Raw genomic sequence first — 13,342 nt, 5'->3', positions numbered from 1 at the left:
TAAAGCAGTAACCAAAGAGCTTTTGGAGAAATGGGCAACACTCAGAGGCTTGCCATCCAGCCTATTGGAAATCTAGTTATACCATTTGTAAATCATAGTATCCTGACTCCAGAACCAGAAAGGATTCCTAAGTAGGAGAGCACTTATAAACACATCTCTTAAATTGGGCAACTGTGCTCATAGTAACCTCTCATTTAAATGTGAGATCATGTTCTCTAGTCTTTTTAAAGCATACAAGTCCGGAGAGGGTAGCTTGATGAAAAAGCAAAAGATCTTGCACAATAGTATCCTCCTCGAATTCAGAACTGAAGCACCCACCTCCCTGCCTGTGGACCGGTCTGATATAATTCAATAAACTTACGTGACTGCCTTGGAGTTGACCATTGAGATACATTTGGGGAGCACTGCTTAAAAATGACTCTATTTTGTTTCTGAAACGTCAAAAGGATATTTGTAATTTTTAAAAGCTGGTTTTGGGGTGGTAACAGGTAAGGATTTAAACGTAGGAATCCAGACAACACTCGCTGGAAAACTATTGACTCAGATGATTGACTTTTCTATGTAGTCAGTGTTGTCAGGAGTGTTTTTTTTTTTGTTTTTTTTTTTGCAGTGGAACCTGATGATGTTGACAAAGATTAGTTAACAATAAGTTACTTCGATTTGAGACTTCTTCGTTTTATGTGCAACTACGGTAATCTGTGCCACAGTCGGCATCTGCCTGCAGGCTGGACAGGTTTCTTAGTTTATGAATGTGTCATTCGATAGTGGAGAAAAAGAAACATTAGAAGGTATTCATCGCATCAACGAATGATAGCTCCCATCCTTGACATAGTTGTTGCAATCGCCTCTAGGTTCAGACTGATTGTAGGACTACGTATCCTCGAGCAATAACATCACAAATTTGTTTGCATCTGTGTAGAGTTCACAGCACACAAACATGTTGCTGGTATGAGATACCCGTGGCACAGTAGCCCTTTAGACTGTATTTCAATTGTGTTTCTTTGAATAGGGCTACCCTGCCACCAAGGTTGTACGTCTGACCCTGCAGAAATTTAATCTGGTGAATGGTGAGTGTGATGTTTCTTTCTTGCTCCCTTTTCTTTGGAAGAAACAGAGTGCAGTCTGGAGTACCCACATCCAAGTTACTGGAGACTCGAAATAGGCAAAGATGCAGCCACATATATCTTGAAGAACATGTAATGTGAGACATAATGTGTCGGTTCCCTTGGCAACATCCAGTCACTGGTAGGATATTCAGTTCACCCCACACACTTTGCTCTATTTCGGAAGAACTTTCTGTTCATGACGCTGAGGTGGCAGGTACCAGCACCTGGTGTGGTAGAACTGCTGAGGCTCTAATTCAGCTATGAAATCAGGACCACTGGAAGAAGACTGGAATAACTGTCATCATTTAAAATTGTACTTGTTTACACATGGCACTAGTGTAAAAACTGCTTTAAGTATGTAATTTGGCAATTCAGAGTAGGAACTATCTAAAGCGATTTGGTGAACATTTTTTTTTTTTTATATCACTTGCATATTTGAGTTGCCCGATTTTGATTGTTCTGTTATCTGAAAACATGTTTTTGTCTTGCTGTGTATCATATAATGGACTTGCAGAATGTGTACCTGGGGAGAGGGATATGGCATCTGTTTAGCACTACATATGACGTGCTTCATCATCGCCATTTCCCCTTCACTTAAAAAGCCACAGGTCCTGTCTAGTAATTGTGTTGTAGAAAGGGGTATGACAGTGTTGTCTAAACCGGTGTGTGTGTGTGTGTGTGTAGTTTTGTTTTAAACCTTACTTTTTTTTTCTTTCTCTTGCCAAACACACTTGTTCCTAATACAGACTATGTTTGCTTGTTACAGTATGCGATTCTGATCTCATACTGTACTGATTGCACGTGTGAATGAAATTCTGTTTTCAGCCTAGATTTCCACAAATCCATGCATCTTCCACTTAAGGCCCTCTCATTGTTGATCATCTGACCTACGTGTCAATTACTTTTTATCTGTGCTTATTATATGCTGGATCCTCTGTGCTGGTTATCTGATGGATATTTCTAGCTGCATATTCATCACCTTGTGAAGCTCACCAATTTGCCAGACTGGATTTGGGAACCTATAACAATAGCTCTTGCCTGCAGGCAGGTAGTGCCATCATCCTTGTTTGTAACTCCATACTGCATCTGAAAATGAAGCTAGTGTGGTACACAGGAGCCTCCCGTGCACTTCCATCTTTTTTTTTTTTTTTTCCTTGGCCATAGACGTGAATACTGGGGGCTCTGCTCCTACCCATTTTGCTTTTACCAAAGCTTGTTTCACACTTTTTTTTGCTAGTGGGCAGTGATATCACACCTAAAAACGACTGGCCTTGTCGAATGCTGATATCGGTAATTACCTGCATAAAATTTGTTGTTGGTAACTCGGCAAAAAGCATGACTTAAATTCCTTAAACTGGCAGTCTACTTTCAGGAAAAGGTTATTGATATATACTCTTCCTTTCCAACCATAACTAACCATGAAGTCATTAGTGATCAGCTTGCCAATCCCCAGCCCTCATCTATTTCATTTGCAGCTTTTCAGCTTCTGACAGAAACTTCCGTTATGGACCTCCTCCATAATATCAAGTCAGGATCCCCCTCTTGATCCCGTCCCTCCCACTAACTATAATATAACCATTGACGAGGATTCTAAATCACCTTCTAACTTCAGGATTTTTGCCACAATCACTTAAACATGCTGTCATTAAAACTCTTTTGAAAGAGCCTAAACTCAACCCCACCCTGCTCAGCAACTACAGGCCTATCGCTCTCCTTCCAATCTTAGCCAAAATCTTGGAAAAGCATGTCAACAAGCAATTGACATGTTTTCTGGAGGATCATGACCTCTTAGACTCCACTCGAATGGGATTCAGACCCCAATACAGTACTGAATCGGCCCTTCTGGCAGTTACTGAAATCACCCGTCAACTGTTAGATCATGGAGGGCATGCAGCCATTATTCTACTTGATCTCCGTGCTGCTTTTGACACTGTAGATCACCACACCCTCCTTCATAGGCTCTCCAGTATAGGGATAGAAGGTACAGCATTAGCTTGGTTTTCTTCTTTCCTTAATGGAAGAACCTTCCAAGTCCTTGACCATTCTTTTTTGTCTGGCATATTTCCCCTCACCTGCGGAGTCCCACAGGGCTCCTCTCTGAGCCCTACTCTTTTTAATATCTATCTATCTTTCTTCTTTAGCTAACGTTGTCAAACCATATGACCTTGCATGGTCACACATGCTGACGATACCCAACTAGTAGTATCGCTTTCCAATACCAAGGATCCTTCTTTAACTAATCTTTCCCTCTGCCTTGCGGAGGTTGGCAAATGGATGAATATGTCCAAATTGAAACTTAATGACCTAAAATCAGAGGTGATGATTGTAGGCAATGGTGCCCCTTCTAATCTTTCGGCATTATACCCAGAGATTTTTAGCAACTTTCCGCCTCCCAAGGATCATATAAAGAGCCTTGGCTTCTGGCTGGACTGTCGTCTTACAATGAAGCAGCAATCTATAAAGATTTCTTCTTGTTTTGGCCTCCTTAGAACCCTAAGGAAAATCTTTAAGCTGCTACCCCCCCAGCGAGAAGAATTCTTATCCAGGGCATGATACTCTCTTGACTGGATTATGGTAACTCTCTTTTTCTCAGTTCTCCTGTCTATGTAGTGAAGAAACTCCAGGTTGAACAGAACACGGCCGCAAGACTACTTAAGAATCTACCTAGACATCAATCAGCCTTAGCTTCGTTTCATTGGTTACCAATAAAACAGCGGATTCGCTTTAAGTCCCTATGCATGATGCATAAAGCTTTGCACAATAAGGGTCTCCACTTTCTTAGACAAAGCATCTCTCTTTATGCCCATACAAGAAAGCCGAGATCCTCCACCACCCAGTTAGTTCACATATCACGGTTCAAGAGCTCTTCAGGGGGAGGTAATTCCTTTTCAATCAAGGCAGCGTGCCTTTGGAATTTCCTACCTCTAGAACTCCAGCAAGAACCCTTGGAACTACTGTTCCGGAAAAAATAAAAAACGTTCCTTTATTCGACCTAACCTCCTTATTTCTTTATAGTTTCTATTTTCCGCATCAGAACTGTCACTTCCTTTTTAGCGCTGGGAGGCCTTTGGGTAGCTATACACTTTATAAATCTGTTAAACAAACGAAACAAAACTTCTGCAAACGGTCTTTGATGCATCATATGCCTTCAGGCAGTGGGAAGCCAAACTCAACATAATTATGCACAAGAAAACAGGATTGATCCGGTTTAAAGTCATGTGGTCACTCCCAGTCTCCGCCTTTATCTTCAAGTAAACCTACGTTGAAGAGAAAACAGCAGAAAAGAAGCACGGGTAGGCCTTTGGCATCATGGAGAAGCCTCATAGTTTGAGTTCGCGGAAGCAAGCCCTGAACTCCAACTCTGATCCCATGTTGAATCCGGCTCTGATGCACCTGATTTTGCCTGGTCATCATTACTCTGGAGCAAATGGTGTCCTTCAAAAAGACCATGGCACGCCTTTTTCTAGATGTTTCTGTATCCCTCTTGAACTCCTTCAGGCCCATGTGTCCATCCAGGCCTCCTGTTAGACTTCTGACAGTCAGTTTTTCTAACTGGTACCAACTGACCCCAGACACTGCCAGCCGACTTTGCCATCGGCACCAGGCAATGACTCCACTCTAGCACCATAGCTGATTCTTCCCCCATTTGATGCTCCCAGCTCGCTCCACCTATGCTGATGCCTAATCTATTTGAAACAGAGGTTTTGGACCTGAATTCCAGCTTTGGCAAGGAGTCATTCTTTGCTGTGTTATATCATCACCAAAGCCCAACCTCAGTCACCCCTTGCCTTAGCAATGTTTCTGGTGCATGCAGCCTTTTCTTCGCTCAGATTATGATGCTCCTCAAAGCCTTAGCATGTCCACATAATAGGGATGATCATGACGAGGCAGATCTTTTGCACCCTTTTCATTACACTTATGGTGGTTTATCTTAATTTTTTAAATGTCAGCCGTCCGGATACCTTGTCCTAGATGGAACAGAATTTGTCTTTGTGCCCCCAACAGAACACAATCCTTTTCCTGTGGTCGTTTGTAGAGCTGCAGAAGCACTATGGCCCATATTTATACTTTTTGACGCTAAATTGCGCTAACGCAGTTTAGCGTCAAAAAATTTTGCGCCGTCTAACGCCATTCTGAAGCACCATGCGGGCGCCGTATTTATGGAATGGCGTTAGCCGGCGCAAGCAGACCGGCGCTGCCTGGTGTGCGTGGAAAAAAACCACGTAGACCAGGCAGCGCCGGCGTTGGGCAAAAATGACGTTAGGGCGTCTTAAAATGGGGCAAGTCAGGTTGAGCCAAAAAAATCGTCTTAACCCGACTTGCGCCATTTTTTAACGACGCCCATCCCCCATCAACATGACTCCTATCATTGTAAAGATAGGAGTCATGCCCCCTTGCCCAATGGCCATGCCCAGGGGACTTCTGTCCCCTGGGCATGGTCATTGGGCATAGTGGCATGTAGGGGGGCACAAATCAGGCCCCCCTATGCCAAAAAAAATTATTAAAAAAAATAAAAATAATACTTACCTGAATGTCCCTGGGGTGGGTCCCTCCAGCCTTGGGTGTCCTCCTGGGGTGGGCAAGGGTGGCAGGGGGGTCCCTGGGGGCAGGGGAGGGCACTCTGGGCTCATTTTGAGCCCACTTGTCCCTTAACGCCATGCCTGACCCAGGCGTTAAAAAGCGGCGCAAATGCGCCGTTTTTAGCCACGCCCACTCCCGGGCGTCTCTTTTGCCCGGGAGTATAAATACCACGTAAAGGCCTGGGAGTCATTTTTTAGACGGGAACGCCTCCCTTGCATATCATTAACGCAAGGAAGGGGTTCACGCTAAAAAATGACGCACATTCCGGGAACTTTGGCGCTATACGCCTCTAACGCCATAGTATAAATATGGCGTTAGTTTAGCGTCGAATTTGCGTCGAAAAAAACGACGCAAATTCGGCGCAAACGGAGTATAAATACGGCCCTCTATTTGAAACAGTAGAGACTAGAGCTAACTAACTGATTTTTTTTTTTGCAGCCATAGCCTTTGAATTCCTCCCTGAACGAAGCTCTGACTGAGATATCCACATGGTTTAAGCCTTGATTAGCTCAGTCAATCGCCACATTGTTAGACAGCATATACCTGCACCAGGTGATCTGACATTCCGGAGTAAGCATCCTACAACTGAGTGCTTTAGAGTGCAGGCACCAATGACCCATTTTAACCCAAAATCTTTTCTTTCTCTGCCTTCCTCCAATCCAAACAGAATTTTAAAAAGTATGTTATGGGCAAGCAGGTCTTCTCATCTGCCAGTCTAGCACTTAGCTTTTTAAGTGCCATATGTCTTCTTGGTTGATATAATCACGCCCTCTAGGAAACGGCAAAAGAGATTTTACCCATGTTGCCTGAAGACTTAAGAAATGTATTCTCCCAGACTGCAGGAAGCCCAGGGTGCTGCAGTGTGTGGCCTATTGTACTGCCACCCTTTTGCTAGCTACATTAGTCTTTTTACTCTCTTTCAGGAGGAGGAGAGTCAACTATACCTACTAGAGATTCAGGTATAACATGGCCACGTAAATAAGGTAGGTCATTGACCGAGGGTTTATACTTTGTTTTTATTTTTTTTATATCTACTCTTAGCTTGACAACCTGGGCTTTGACCGCCTCTGGGAATGTCTTGGGTGCTGTTTTTAGCATTCCTTTCAGCATGGGGAAGAACTGGAGGGTACACTGTGCTTTGTAGAATGTTTCAACCAGGACGTAATCGTCAGACGGGGACTGTTTTTCCAGATGAAGCCCAAGCTCTGTGTCGTCTGGGGGAACATTGTCAAAATTGACCCTCGCTTCCAGATCAAAGGAAATATCATAGTGCTCTTAAGTACAATGGGCTGTGTTCCTCTTCCCTGTCTGAAGAGTGTTGTGTCCTCTCAGGTGAAGCTGGAGAAAGTGGAACCATATGGTGGTGGCTGTGAGAGTGGAGGAGGAGGGCGGGCAGGGCTAGGGCTATTGTCCTTGTGTCTTTTGTGCTATGAAGGAGGTGTGGATTCCAAGGCAACTAAATCCTTGAAGGACAGCTTTTGTTTCTTTGCCAAGGCCTTGTGCGCTTGTGTTGGGACAATGGTGGCAATTTTTCATATCTGCAGGTGTATACAAAACGCTTTTGTGATCGTTCAGCTTGTCCTCTAAATGCTGGAGAATTGTTTGCCCTGACTCTTCAGAGCTCACAGTCGACGGCACCTTTGGCATCTAATTTGTTTTTGGCTTAGACTGTTTCGGCTTCAGTGTCCTCATCGGCTTTCGTGCCAGGGCTTTTGGCTCTGGAATGGAAGTGCACGTGGACTTCCAGGAGGGCTGTGGTTTATGAGTGGCCTTTGCAGTCAGAGAAGGGATCGTTGTCCACTCTGAAAGCTTTGGCTCTGAGGGATTCTGACTGTAACATCAGTGCTAGCAGTGGTGGACCTGCAGGGTGCTAGTCATGCCCAGGGCTCTATGCCCGACTGCAGGTGGGGCAGTGCTCTGCCAGGGCAGACTTTCTGTGAGCAGCTGCTGGTTGCAACTGTGTAGCCATACTTGTGGTTGGAGTCTCTAGGTCTGGGTTCTCCTCATTGTCATATTGAGCTGATGAAGTGGCTTCAAAACTGGACTGTAGCGGTTGTGCCCAGGAAGGGCCCATCTCCTCCTGTTCTTCGATGTCTGGTTCCATGCAAATGTCAGTGGTGTCATGCTTATCTTGCCTCTGTATGCTCCAGTGGCCCCACCAGTACTGAAGGGTTTTCTTTGACTGGGAAGTGAGGTAGGCCTGACACATGGTCTTGTTGTACTCTGAAGGGGAGGGGCAGACTTGGTGGCAGTCAGTCTGGAGGGTCTTAAAGTGGCACTGGAACCAGTACTGGAATCACGTCCTTTCCATTACTTACTTAGCATTGTCAGCCAGAAAGCAGCAGTGATTCAGGTGGGAGGCCTTGAGAGGGGTCCAAGGCCCTGCATGAAGGTGTTGAGGTTTGCATGGTTCTTTGATAAACGCTGACAACAAGGAACTTGGATTACATGAAGATTGCATTGAGTCAAGTGGAGAGGGTGACTCTAAAAGGCCCAGCAGAATGCACTATTGGGTGCCAAACACAGAGCCCCATCAGAAACCATCCAAAACCAATGGCAGAAAAAAACAATCTAACAGTGGAGCCACTGCCCATGTGCATTACCAGACAAAGGAGGAGTCACTATACCCAGTTACTCAAAAGAATTCTTTGAAGAAAAACAAGTTGCAATCACCCAAACTCAACACTAGATGACAAGAGTATGCAGTGTATAGAATCTACAAAGCAACATGCTATGAAGAGATGCTTACTCTGTAACATATTCCATTATTTTGCTGACACTATGGGGACCAGTGTTGTAGTCAGATGCTGTGCTTGGATGCATTTTGGATCTTCCATGCCTCAACTATAAGCCTGCTTTCTGATGTGGCTATACTGTTTGGCAAGAAAACAGATGCTGCTCTCAAATGCTTTAAGGCTCGCTCCTTGGGGTTACATTTTCATTTGCTTAGTCCATCTGCAGGATCAGAAGTGTCCAAGTAGTTGAGGGGCCCTGCTTGGTGCCAGTTGCAGCCCTCTCAGCTTGTCCGGTAGCCAGATGAACTTCTTTGTTGCTCTAGGGATGGGGCAGTGATAGAGGACTAGGTCACCAATAACAAAGACAATCCTCCTCATCTTCAAGCACTACTGCTAAACTTCTATGGTTTGCTGCTAGCTACTAGGAAGAGGGCTGACTCCAGCATTGCTTACACCACCGGCGATTAGGTACTTCATAGCAATGGGCCCATCAAATTGTTGTACGTTATGTCCTTAATTTTCTATAGCCTCCATCGACCTCCCACCCAATAATTCATCTTTTTATTTTGCTCAAACATCATTAGATCAAGCTGCTATGGCTGTCCAAACAATTGATGGTGTTGCTCACCAAGGGAGTGTTTAAAAATGTATTGGAGGCAGAGAGAAAAGTGACGCTGTTGCATGTACTTTCTGGTTTCTAAGAATGACTGGGCCTGAGACCTGTTTGGACCTCAGGTTGTTGAACTTGTTTTTCAAACAGGAATTCAATATGTTAACACTTGCTCAATTTCTGCTGACCTTGGACACAGTTGACTGGATGGTGTCATCACCCTGCAAGACATCCTTGCATGTGCTGATCCTTTAGAACAAAAAAGACATATCTGCTTGCTTCTAGGTTTACACCAAATCCAATTAATTGAACCTGATATCAGCCCTTCAGGTCTTTACAAATGGCCTTTTAGTGGTTGTGGCCCATCTTCACAGATAGGCGATATGAGTTCCTGTACCTCGATACATGGTTGTTAAAGGCTAGCTTGCCTTTGCTAGTTTTGGACCACCTTAAAGACCATAGTCGTCATTGGCCTAGGTTGCTTTCTCTTCCTTCAGGGCTGTCGTAATTTTTTTTTTTGAACAAATATCTTCCATGAGGTCAAAATCATTTATCAACTAGTCTTTGTAGTAACAATGACATGGTGGGGCAGTCGCTGGTTGGTTTGTGAGATCTGTGCTGAGTAGTGCACCTTTCTTGGTCCTCAAGTAAAGACTGCAATAAGGGTCTTCTTGCAAGTTATGCTACATGCTATTTATTACAGAAATGTTATTTTCAAGCTCACTGGAAAAAAGATGTTGGTATTTGCAATGCTGTGATTGTATATAGTGCACTTTCAATAAATACCTTCCTGGTGTTATTGTTTTCTGTTTGTTTATTTTTTTTAAACTTTCCCAAATAAACTTTTATTGAGCTTTAAAAAAAAAAAAAAAAACAACACCAAATTACCCACAGATAGGGAATATCCTTGAGGAGGTGCGCATGCCCTTTAATCAGAACATTAAGCCACAAATAAGTCATTTGTCTTAGTATAAACAATAATAGGGTGCAATGACAAGGATGACATGCTACACATGCAGAAAGCAGCATTGCTCAATCAAGTATATCAAAGGTGACATATATTATAACATGTCCATACTCGGCGCGGCCCATGCATAATTGTCTAATTCTCTTTATATCACCTAACATCGCTCTGAAATGCAGACCATGACAATGTTGAGATAGAAAGCCCGTTGTTTTCAGTAATCACAATACAGAGAGTATAGGAAGATTGTTCTATGTACCCTAAGGTTAGTTTCATGGTGTAGGGAGCTGGAGCACATTAAGACAAATCTAGACTTATCTCAGATTGACCACTTACCAGGAACAATACATCACAGCATCAGACTTCCGATTCCTCGTCTATATACATATATATTTACTGAAGAAAAAAAAAAACAAAGGCTACAGGGACGTTCTAGTTAGGTTCTGAATTTACTCGCACAAGACCATAGAAATTCAGCAGTTATAGTTATTTCAAGTAAGTATAACTCGCAACCCCACCATGCACAGTTTTTTCTTCAATAATTTGACTTCTAATGTTTCATTTATATTTTTAATGACATTATAGAAGTTGTCATGAGAGCTGTAATATCTGGGGTAATTAGCAGTGAATGGCGAGTGCTTGAGTTATAGTTACCTTAGGGCAAGCATTATAGTTACTTGAAATAACTAACTATCACTACTGAAAGTCTATGGTTCTGTGTGAGTAAATTCATAGCCTAACTAGAATGTCCCTGTAACCTTTGGTTTTTTTTAAGTGATTTCTTTTTTTTATGTATAGTAATTTTAATTGCTATACGTTAATCCAACAACTGCGGTTGGCTGCAGGACCCATCTCGCTGGGTGTGAGTGGGTATGAGAGGGAGTCTTTGGCTGTGAGTGGATGTTTGGTGACCAAATCCCACAATTTGAAACCAGATAACCTGGGATCACGTCTAGCTTCCCTGTTTGTCCAAATTGTGAGTTGTAGACAAATATTTTGTTTCAAGGAGCCGCCTTTTTCCTCATTATTACATACAAATCATGTGCGTTCAAGGTGTGCACTGTACAAAAACCTCGTGTGTCTGATTATACACCAAGCAACACAAATGACTAAAACTATAACGTATATACAAAGAATCTGGGCCACAGTTGACAAAAGACTTGCCTCTTAGTTCACTAATGGCATTATCACCAGGACCTAGGAGCAGGAATGCTTAAGTTCATGTTTATAACTATCAGTTCTAATAAATATCTCACAATGCAGTGATATAAGTTTAAATACAAAGGTGAAATGCCCAGCCAGGACTGTAAAGAAATGCACTTTCTAAATTTGAAGATAATTTGATCATATTTTTTCACGGTGATGGTTGCACAATTTACATGCCAAATACTTTCATATCAGCTTATCAAAAGCTACTAGAGAAACAGACCCTTGCTGTGCTGTCCTTGTTAATTGGTTGTTTTGCTCACCTCTGTATGGACGTGTGCATGTGAGTGAGTATATGTATGCGTGAATGTGTTTTGTTGGTCGAAGGCAAGGGGACTCATTTGTGCCTAATGAGCCCCATCTATGACATGGAAATGATGAGGCAAGTAGACATCTCATTTCCTAGCTTTCTAGCAGGGGACTGGCCAGTGCCATCTTTAGGGCGCTGTGACAGGTGTCACCACATCAGGTGGAAAGCTCTGGGGCACTGCATTTTGAAATGGGTTCAAGGGTTTTGTTCCAGCAGTTTTCAGGCGATAGTAAACATGTCAATTTAATTCTGGTGATTAATGTATCTGGTAGAGAAATCGGAGTTTTATCTTTTCCCAGCTTTGACTCATCATAATGTAGTGCTGAGGGATAATGTGCCTCTTGCAAAGCACAAGGTGTAATGTGCAGATCAAAGAATTGTATTTTTTTGCAAATAGCTCAGTGGGTTACTGGTGTTGTCAGAGTTCCTTTTGTTACTTACAGTTCATACGTTACAATCCTAATATAGCACAGTGAGCTATGAACCAGAATCAAATTGCAGAACGAAACGGCAGGGCACGGGTTTAGAACCTTGTTTTTTCTCCCCCTCAATCTTTCATAAATAGGGTTCCTTTGGATAATAATAAATACTTATTAGTAAAGACAACCCCAAACACTATGTTACGTTTTAAATCCTGAGTTTGTATTTCTCCAGCCCAAGCACGTGTAACATATACTGCCTACTAGTACTGATCAGGTGACTCCTACATCTTGAGGTCATCATTGTTTTATGTAACATTTTCTATACACTGATACCCTACATTGGTATGAGTAGTGCTATAAAGGAAATTAAATACACACAAGAGGGTCTATGGAGAGAAGAGGGGCATCACTGGAGGGTGGTAGTGTGGGAATGTGTGAAGGAGGACTTTGGGGGGGGAAGGGACTGGGGGGGGTGCAGGTTGTTGCACCAAGCACCATCAGCACTAAAGTCAGCCCTGGGACTGGAAATAAATTTAAAAATGCACTCAGTTATGAGTGAGACTCAGGAGTAACTAAACAATATGTGAAATGCATTTTGAAAATTGCAGGCCATATATGACTTTGTAGAGCATCGATTTACTTAACTGTTGCAAAATATAGTTCTTTAGATTTTTTTGCGACATTATGCTGAATTAGTCAGTGTTTTGCCACTAATTGCGCAATGCTGTCTTGGCGTGGATGCATCCCAGCAACCTTGGAGATGTAGGATTTGTCTGGCACACTTCAAACGTTTTGGAATATTCTAATAATGCCCTTTTAGAACTGCCGGGATTTTTGTCAAGGTGTGTCATAATTGTGCTGTACAATGTATCATTTGGCCCGGTGTGGTTTTTCCCAAACTTTTAACAGGAGTGAACTCGTTCCAAACCCATTCTAAGGTCAGTCTCACTCACTGCAGTTCAGTTGGAGAAAGGAATTTACGCCCCACCATTTTCAAAGTTTCTCAGCCGCCACTGGAGTTGTGTTTGCTCTGACTTGGCGGGAGCTGTCAAAGCTGCTGCCAAGTCAGAGCAAACAGCAATGTCCCAGGGGTGGGCACCCCAGGACATAGCAATGAGCCGTTCCTGCGGGTGGTGGTCCTAAGGGCTAGTTTTGGCTCCAGGAGTGGGGCCGTGCAGCCCCTCTCCTGCTGTTTTCATGGGCCGCACAGCCCCCTCTCCCATTTTCAAAGGTTATTTCAGCTGAGAGGTCCCCGTCCCAGGGACCCCATTACTTTAAATTAGCCTCAGGAAGGGCCCCCCATTACTTTGTTATCCCCAGGGAGGTGGTTTACGGGGCAGTGGGGAGGAGGTCTGGTCCTCTCTATCCCCCCCCCCCCCCTTGCAAATATTTAGCCCCATGGCGGTGG

Source organism: Pleurodeles waltl, chromosome 4_2, assembly GCF_031143425.1.
Source record: "Pleurodeles waltl isolate 20211129_DDA chromosome 4_2, aPleWal1.hap1.20221129, whole genome shotgun sequence".
Taxonomy (NCBI): Eukaryota; Metazoa; Chordata; class Amphibia; order Caudata; family Salamandridae; genus Pleurodeles; species Pleurodeles waltl.
The sequence above is the reverse complement of the archived record's forward strand: the minus strand, read 5'-3'. Positions refer to the sequence as shown.